The following is a 7,829-nucleotide window of genomic DNA, read 5'->3' on the forward strand; positions in this document are numbered from 1 at the left end:
CACTTGAGGGGTAGAAACATGAACTATGCTTGCAAATAATATTCAAGAGATACAAAAATCTCTTATGTGATTATCTCTTATAAAACCTTTGACTCTAGAAAAATATTTAAAGTCTCTATTACTGAGCTTGGCCCCCAAATTTGAAAGAACCAGATGGAATGAAACTTTGTAGGAAGATCATTGACTTTCTTACTTACAGCTAAAACCTTGGGCCGTTTCTCAGTGTTCTTCAACGTGTTAGGCCCAAGATTGTGGTACAACAGAAATGAGCAATAACTCAAATGAACTTGCCAATCTTAGTAAGTGGAATTCTTTTTTTTTTTTTTCTTTTGAATGGAAGCCAAAGGTAACCTTGTGGTTCCACTGGGAATCGAACCCAGGATCTTCTGCGTGTAAGGCAGATGTGCTAACCACTACACCATGGAACCTGAAGACAGTAAGTGGAATTCTTTAATGGACTTTAATTTGCTATTTTTATGAAAACAAAAATATCACATTTATTGCATTATTTATATATTCCTACAACTAAGAAGCTTAGGCATAAAACAGTACACAATTTATTGAATATTTTCCTATAAAAGCATGTAGGGTGGCAAAATGAACAGAGCAACTACAGTGATACAAATTAAAATCAAGTCATTATTCAAAATGGAAACTGAAAGTCCAAGAATTTGAATGACTTTACAAACAAGACAGCTTCTTTCATTGAAGCCCTGATAAGGCAAAAACTCTGGTGCTGATACTAGAAGAGCAACGGTAGCCCCATGAGCATGAGAAATATAATACAGGTTTTATATCATCTACTCAGTTCCATTATGTGAAAGACAACAAGTGATGTTACTTTAATGAAATGTGAGGACCCATTTGCTAAAACCCTTTTGTACATGACAGTGTTGTCAGTTTCATGTAAGATCATTTTCTAACATAAATTTACATCTCCCCAATGTAAATGTGCCCTTTCCCACTTCACAAAAAGAAGGCGACACTATTGGAAGAAGCTCCCACTTTTCCATTACAATTATTAATTCAAATGTCTACTGTTATTAATTCAAATACCCCATCCCACTTTAAACATGATTTTGAATGCTTATTGTATATGTCCCATTACATTAATCATCTTTCATTTGTCATTGTTATGTTTGAGTTCTTTTTCTATATTTTCACTTATTAGTGAATGAATAGCTCTAATTTTGTCTCTACTCCCCTGGGCAGTAATTTTAGTATTTATTGTAGCAGATTCAATCTGGCTAGCAGTAAGTATAACTTTCTATAAAGTTAGTTCTTGTCCAAATGGAAATGGCTTAGATAAGCATCACATAATTCTTCATGAGCTATTCACAGTCCCAACAGATTTTATTTCCATGTTAACATGTAATTGAAGTAGAACTATATTTACTTATAGATTTTACTTTTTAATTGATTCTGAGTATTTCATTTGTGTTTGGCATTTTGTATTTTTTAAATTAAGGTATAATAGACATACAATATGTTAGTTCCAGGTGTATATGTATATACACTGTGTATACACTGTGAAATGATCATAAGTTTAGTCATTACCTTTCACCATAAAAAGTTACATTTTTAGGGGTGTCTGGGTGGTTCAGTCAGTTCAGCATCCGACTCTTGGTTTCAGCTTAGGTCGTGATCTCAAGGTCCTGGGATTGAGCCCATCAGGCTCCACACTCAGCTTGGAATCTGCTTGAGATTCTCTCTCTCTCTCTCCCTCTGCCCCTCCCTCCCATATGCATGCTCTCTCTCTCTCAAATAAATTAATAAATCTTTTAAAAAGTTACATTTAAAAAAATTTTACTTGATGAAAACTTTCAAGATCCACTCTCCTGGCAACCTTCAAATATGTACTACTATAAATGATATTGTAGTTTATGTAAATGGACTGTAGTCATCATGCAACACTATATATCCCCTTGACCTATTCATTTCACAAGTGGAGGTCTGTACTTCCTGACCTCTTTCACTCATTTCACCCCCTGCCAAACCTCCTCTCCCCTGGCAACCACCACTGTGTTCTCTCTATTCATGACTTTTGTTTTGGTTGTTTGTTGGGTTTGGGTTTTTTGGGGAGGTATTTTTAGATTTCATGTATAAGTGAGATTATATGGTATTTATCTTTCTCTGACTTATTTTATTTAACATAATACTCTCAAGGTCCACCCATATTGTTGCAAATGTCAAGACTTCCTTATTTTTTGTGGCAATATTGCATTTTATATAAATATATATACCACATTTTCTTTATCCATTCATCCACTGATGGACACTTAGGTTGTTTCCAAATTTTGGCTATTGAAAATATGGCTGCAATGAACATAAGGGTTCATATATCTTTTCAAATCTGCATTTTCATTTTCTTTGGAAAAGTGAGTGCCCAGAAGTAAAATTACTGGATCATACGATAATTCTATTTTTTAATTTTTTGAGGAACCTTCATATTGTTTTCCATAGTGGCTGCACCAGTTTGCATTCCTATTAACAGTGCACAGTGTTCCCTTTCCTCCACATTCTTGGCAACACTTGTTATTTTTTGTATTTTTTATACCAGCCATTCTGACTGGTGTAAGGTAATATCTCATTGTGGTTTTGATTATCATTTCTCTGATAATTAGTGATGTTGAGCATCTTTTCATGTACCTGTTGGTCATCTGTATGTCTTCTTTGGAAAAATTGAGACCCTCTGCTCATTTTTTAATTGGATTTTTAAAAAAACCTTTTATTGTTATGTTAATCACCATACATTACATCATTAGTTTTAGATGTAGTGTTCCATGATTCATTGTTTGTGCATAACACCCAGTGCTCCATGCAGAATGTGCCCTCCTCAATACCCATCACCAAGCTAACACATCCTCCCACCCCCCTCCCCTCTAGAACCCTCAGTTTGTTTTTCAGAGTCCATCGTCTCTCATGGTTCATCTCCCCCTCTGATTTCCCCCCTTCATTCTTCCCCTCCTGCTATCTTCTTTTTTTTTTCTTCTTAACGTATATTGCATTATTTGTTTCAGAGGTACAGATCTGAGATTCAACAGTCTTGCACAATTCACAGCGCTTACCAGAGCACATACCCTCCCCAATGTCTATCACCCAGTCACCCCATCCGTCCCACCCCACCCCCCACTCCAGCAACCCTCAGTTTGTTTCCTGCAATTAAGAATTCCTCATATCAGTGAGATCATATGATACATGTCCTTCTCTGAATGACTTATTTCGCTCAGCATAACATCCTCCAGTTCCATCCACGTCATTGCAAATGGCAAGATCTCATTCCTTTTGATGGCTGCATAATATTCCATTGTATATATATACCACATCTTCTTTATCCATTCATCTGTCGATGGACATCTTGGCTCTTTCCACAGTTTGGCTATTGTGAACATTGCTGCTATAAACATTGGGGTGCATGTACCCCTTCGGATCCCTACATTTGTACCTTTGGGGTAAATACCCAGTAGTGCAATTGCTGGATCGTATGGTAGCTCTATTTTTTTTTTTTTTTTTTGCTGAGTTGTATGAGTTCTTTATATATTTTGGATATTAACCCCTTATTGAATATATGATTTGCAAATTTTTTTTTTCCCATTCAGTAGGTTGCCTTTTCATTGTTGATGGTATCCTTTGCTGTGCAGAAGTTTTTTCTTAATTTGATGCAGTCCTACTTGTTTATTTTTACTTTTGTTGCCTTTGCTTTTGGAGTCAGATCCAAAAAAAAAAAAAAAAATCACCAAAATTGATGTCAGGGAAATTACTGTTGGTATTTTCTTGTAGGATTTTTAGGGTTTCAGGTCTTAAGCTCAAGTCTTTAATCCATTTTGAGTTCATATTTGTATATAATATAAGATAGTAGACAAGTACCATTCTTTTGCCTGTGTTTGTCCAATTTTCCCAACACCAGTTATTAAAAAGACTATCCTTTCTCCATTTTATATTCTTACCTGTTTTGTTATAAATTAATTCACCATAAATGTGTGGGTTTGCTTGTGAGCATTCTGTTCTGTTCTATTGTATATGTCCATTTTTATGTCAAACTATATTATTTTTATTATTATAGCTCAGTAATATAGTTTGAAATCAGGCAATGTGATGCCTCCAGCTTTCTTCTTGTTTCTCAGGATTGCTTTGGCTATTTAGGGTCTTTTATGGTTCCATACAAATGTTAGGATGGTATGTTCTGTTTCTGTGAAGAATGTCATTGTTATCTTGATAGGGACATTCTTACAATCCATGAGCATGGGATATCTTTCCATTTATGTGTGTCTTCTTCAATTTCTTTCATCACTGTCTTATAGTTTTCAATGCAAAGGTCTTTCACCTTCTTGGTTAAATTTATTTTTAGGTATATTATTATGTTTGAGGCAATTGTAAATGGAATTGTTTTCTTAATTTCTCTTTCTGATAGTTTGTTGTTAGTGTATAGATTGAAACAGATTTTTCATGTTGTTTTTTGTACCCTGTGACTTTACCACATTTATTAGTTTTAAGAATTTTTTTGTGGAGTACTTTAAGATTTTCTATATATGGTATCATATCATCTGCAAATAGTGAGTTTTATTTCTTCTTCTTATCTAGTTACTCTGGCTAGGACTTCCCAATATATGTTGAATGAAAGTGATAAAAGTGGGCATCCTTGTCTTATTCCTGATTGTAGAGGAAAAGCTTTCAGTATGATGTTAGCTGATGTTACCACATAGAGTTGGTAGCCTGACAAGAACTGTCTCTCCAATTTTTACGGTTCTGTGGGATGCGGAAACACAAGCCCCCTGGCTACCAGAGCTGGGGAATCAATGAACATCCCCTGTGTGGACTATGCATGTACTCTGGCTTTGGCGAGGCAGCTAGAGAGTTCAGGGCCAGGGCACATCCACTGATTTCTCTGATTTGGAAGAGGGCTCAGGGCTGGGGCATACCTTCCAGCACTATCAAGATAGATGGAGAGCACAAAAATGGTGCCTGCCAGCACTTCTGTCCCCAGCAGAGTCCCAAAAGGTCCCTGTCCCTCCAGCAGATGCTTTAAGGTTGCAAATAAATCTTCACATATAGGCTAGGCACTCTTTAAACTGCTGCTTTTGCACTAGTCCCGGTGTGAGTGAATCAACAAGCAAGTCCTTTAAGAGAAGTGTCTCAGTTCCTTACAGCCCTTTGAGTCTCCTGGATCTGAGCCTGTTGGTTTTCAAAGCCAGACATTTGGGAGACTTGTCTCTCTACAGTAGCTCTCAGGGATTCCTGATGTGGAACATGAACCTTTGATCCTCAGGGAGAAGCTCTCGATTTGTGAGCTCTAAGATCCTTCCCAGTTGTGGGTCACAGTGCCAAGCATGGGGGTTTTGGCAGAATTGCACCTCTGCCTCTCCTAACCATCTTGAGGTGATCCTTTTACTATTTATTGTGAAGAATCTGTTCAGCTAGTTTTCAGGTCTTTTCTTTTTTTTAAAACTTATTTTATTTAAATTCAATTAATTAACATATCATGTATCATTAGTTTCAGATGTAGAGTTCAGTTATTCATCTGTTGCATATAACCCCCAGTGCTCATTACATTATGTGCCCTCCTTAATGCCCATCAACTAGTTACCTCATCCCCTCCACCCATCTCCCCTCCAGCAACCTTCAGTTTGTTTCCTACAGTTAAGGGTCTCTTATGGTTTGTCTCCCTCTCTGACTTCATTTTATTTTATTTTTCCCTCCCTTCCCCTATGATCCTCTATTTTGTTTCTTAAATTCCACATATATGTGAAGCCATATGATATTCTTTCTCTGACTGAATTGTTTCGCTCAGCATAATAACCTCCAGTTTCATCCATGTTGTTGTAAATGGTAAGATTCCATCCTTTTCATGGTTGAGTAATGTTCCATTGTATATATTACCACATCTTCTTTATACATTCATCTGTTGATGGACATCTGGGCTCTTTCCATAGTACGGCTATTGTGGACACTGCCGCTATAAACATTGAGGAGCAGGTGCCCCTTTGGATCACTTTTGTATCCTTTGGGTAAATACCTAGTAGTGCCATTATGGGTTGTAAGGTAGCTCTATTTTTAACTTCTTGAGGAACCTCCGTACTGTTTTCCAGTGTGGCTCTACCAGCTTGCACTCCCACCAACAGTGTAAGAGGGTTCCTTCAGATCTTTTCTAGAGGAAATTGTTCCATATGTAGATTTGGTGTTTCAATGGGAGGAGGTGAGTTCAGGACCTTACTATGCTGCCATCCTGGACTGTCCCCTTATATGGCTTTACATGATTTGTTATTTAATGGAACAACCTTGTAAAGAAAATGCTTTACAAGTAACACTAATACTCATAAAGAAAAATATTCTTCCATCTTCTGAATGAGAATTTAAATACAAAGTTGAGTAAAGACACTGGCCATGTGTATTAATAGTCAAATGCATGGCAAGATATACATGGTGAAATAAAGAAAGATGTGATTCATTCAGTCAAAATGATGGAGGTTGAGGTTTGTAATTGTGATGAACAGGAGTTTCATGGAATCTGTATCTTTTCAACATGGAAACTCTCCTCTTTCTCTAAACGATAGGAAGCGGAATACTCATCAGTTCTGTACATTGCCCTTATTACACAACTCAGAGTTCTCAGGTGAATAAAGAACAGAAAAACACAGACAGAGGAATGCCATTAGAAGTGAACATGTACCATATGTTTTGCTTAAGGTGTCAGAAGCAAAAGGATTTTTTTTTTAAGTTGTGTGAATTTAAGGGCATAAATAACTATATCATGGCAAGATAATGGAATAAAATTGAGCATTTAAAATAAGAGCATTGAGGGGGCGCCTGGGTGGCTCAGCCGGTTAAGCGTCTGCCTTCGGCTCAGGTCATGATCCCAGGGTCCTGGGATTGAGCCCCGCATCGGGGTCCCTGCTCAGAGGGCAGCCTGCTTCTCCCTCTCCCTCTGCCTGTCTCTCTGCCTACTTGTTCTCTCTCTCTCTCTGTCAGATAAATAAATAAAATCTTTAAAAAAAAATAATAAGAGCATTGAGTAATTGCAGCCATAGATACTAAGAATACTGTGCAATTAGAGTAATTTCTCTGATAGAACACATCAACATAGAATGAAAGTAGCACAAGAAACTGAAGAAATCAGTGAACCAAACAGAGAATAAATGGAGGTGGCATGTTATGTCTGGGCTGTACTGAGGTGGATCAATAGCCTTAGTACCCGAACTCCAGTTTTCCCCATTTTTAGAGATGAAAGATACTATGAATAGACATAATTCATTACATCTTCTAGGAATTCTTCACCTTTATTCCAACCTCCTACCTTCATTGAGTGCATCAATATATATCTTAAAGTTCACTTTTAGACAGAATATGTTAATATAATCATTATCCCATCTTTCTAAATGAGAGAGCATAAGGGGCACCAGGCATAAATTAAATTAAGTTTATCTCACTAGTGTGTTTACCAGTACTGAAAAATGTAATGCTTGGTTTTGTTGTTGTTGTTGTTGTTTTCTTACCTTTGGAAAGTGTCCAAGGATAGTTTTTGTTCCCTGTCTTGGAGAAAGGAGCATAACTGTAATTTTCTTAATTATGTGAGGTGCCACAAGTAAAAAGGTAGCAGCACTAGCTCAGTTCCCTGTGGGAGCAGCAGCATCTGTGCGAATTTGCACAATTCTTGAATTAGTAAGCTTCTCAACAGAGGGGAGCTAAGCTTGTTATTCTATTTTGGATCTGAGAAAATGTTTCAAATTTACCAGTGGCATTCTGAAAATGACTTACCAATCACCTAAGCATTGTTGTGTAATTCTGAAATGTGCTGAAAGAATGTCGACAAGATAGATTTTTGAAAAGTAGAT

At 36.9% G+C, this 7,829-nt stretch overlaps 1 non-coding gene across 1 annotated transcript; it reads right to left on the bottom strand.

Annotated features, from left to right (window-relative positions):
• Positions 1-355: 355 nt before the first annotated feature.
• On the bottom strand, positions 356-428 carry TRNAV-UAC. Its single transcript has one exon. It is a non-coding gene; the product is annotated as a tRNA-Val (tRNA).
• Positions 429-7,829: the final 7,401 nt, after the last annotated feature.

The sequence above is a fragment of the Neomonachus schauinslandi genome, chromosome 2, assembly GCF_002201575.2.
Source record: "Neomonachus schauinslandi chromosome 2, ASM220157v2, whole genome shotgun sequence".
Lineage (NCBI taxonomy): Eukaryota > Metazoa > Chordata > Mammalia > Carnivora > Phocidae > Neomonachus > Neomonachus schauinslandi.